At 35.5% G+C, this 1,850-nt stretch overlaps 1 long non-coding RNA gene across 1 annotated transcript; it reads right to left on the minus strand.

The window, feature by feature from the left end:
- Positions 1-248: 248 nt before the first annotated feature.
- On the minus strand, positions 249-1,784 carry LOC124893357. Its single transcript, XR_007050672.1, has 3 exons — positions 1,572-1,784; positions 972-1,062; positions 249-443 (listed from the first exon to the last, which is right to left on the minus strand). It is a non-coding gene; the product is annotated as an uncharacterized LOC124893357 (long non-coding RNA).
- Positions 1,785-1,850: the final 66 nt, after the last annotated feature.

A 1,850-nucleotide genomic window follows, 5' to 3' on the forward strand; every position in this document is an offset into this window, starting at 1 on the left:
TTAAACAGGACAAATGAGGATGGGTCCGTGCATAAAAGAAAAATAACAACACTTTAGGAATTAACACTACCCGGCATGATTCCTAAAACAATTACACTAACAAATTGTTATATAAAAGATACATGGAAAATGCAAAATTAAATAACTACCTTGGAAACATAGGATGAGAAAGAAGAGGACAGAAAAGAGAAAAGCAAGGACATTGCCCCTGGATGATGATGAAGTGGAAGATGCTTTTGCTGCTTTCATTTTCTTTAACGCCTTGATTCGCTCAATTCACGCACGTTTGATCATTGCGAGTTCGATGATCTCTTTGATAAGCTTTTGGTCAGCAGCATCCAAGGATAATCCTCTTGGAGGTCTGGGAGGCTTTTTACCACCGGTGGATTTACGCTTATCTTTCAATTTTTTATTGTCTATGCGGTTTTCAGCCGTCACATTCCCTGGACCAGAGATAGCTAATTGGTAAGATGGTTAAACAAGCATTGAAGCTGAACTTCTCACTTTCCAAATGGACATACTTTCTAAATGGACATAAAAGAATCACATCAAGTCATAAATGGATTGAAATTTGAACACGTTTGAACCATAGAAACCTCTCGTAAAATTTTATGCTTCAATAACAACAACAAGAACAACCTTTGAAGTCACCGGTATTTTCTTCAACCTACATTGACATAAACTCTACCACAAATCCAATATTTTTTCAAGTAAAACTAACCTGCCTAGTTGTCTTGCAGAAAAGATAGATAAGACTATGGACATTATAACAATTCTACCATGACCTGAATTTCCATAACTAATTAATCAGTTCCTGATTTATGCTAACACTTTAGGTTCTCTTCCATCAAAAGCTTTTGGTATTGAATCTTCTCTTCATTTTTGGCAAATCTGCTGCCAAGTTAAGTAGACATTTGTACTATTTTCATAATTCTTATTGAAAAGAGTAAGCCTTTCTCGTGAGTGCAGACCTCATTGATGCCATTTCACTCCTCAACTCATCTACTTGTTCACGTAGTATGTTAGTTTCACTTCTCAGGTATTCAATCACTTCATTGGTAGCTGGAAGAAACAAAGCTGTATGTCAAGCCTTCAACCAAGCTTATAGCTAACGTAATTAAAAATGGCAACTATGAGTTCTCCATGTATCGATTTCATCTAGAAATATTATTGCATACTTTCAAGAGAGACTCAATGTTCAGGATGTATAAGAAGATGACAGAAATTACTACTGCTAATTATAGCAAATTTTCTCTATGACTTTAGCTTTGGCGTGGTATTGGCAATGAGTTCAAGAGAGAATTTAATGATGTTGGTAGACATTACTAAAAAAACTGTTATATTGAAAGAACACTAATTTCATGTGGAAATGTTGCTTCTCTCTTTGAGGTAACATGTCATACATATCTAAGAACTTGTTAAATTTACAGCAAATCAATTGTACGTCATTAAGTTATTTATCGCCTAATCGTGATTGAGGCGTCTCTTTTTTTTCCTGTTTTGACACAAAGGTCGTTTGCATTCTCTTTCACAATCCAATGGGGCTACAACAACACAACATAAGCAATTACCTCGGGAAAACACGGGCTTCACCTTTGTGGGATGCAAGATCACCGGAGTGAAGAGTGCAATTCTTGGGAAGCCATGGGGTACCTATGCTAGGGTAGTATTTGTTCAAACTTACACGTCAAGCGTCATACTTCCCAATGGTATGACTTGACTAAGAAAATGTATGAAGTCAATGAAAGTGAAACCAGTCCCTGTAAGTTTACAACAATTAATTTCAAATCTTAGTATCTAATAATGTAAGAAAGATTTCAAGATATTTTAATTTCTGGAATGAAAAAATT

The sequence above is a fragment of the Capsicum annuum genome, unplaced genomic scaffold, assembly GCF_002878395.1.
Source record: "Capsicum annuum cultivar UCD-10X-F1 unplaced genomic scaffold, UCD10Xv1.1 ctg58026, whole genome shotgun sequence".
Classification (NCBI taxonomy): domain Eukaryota; kingdom Viridiplantae; phylum Streptophyta; class Magnoliopsida; order Solanales; family Solanaceae; genus Capsicum; species Capsicum annuum.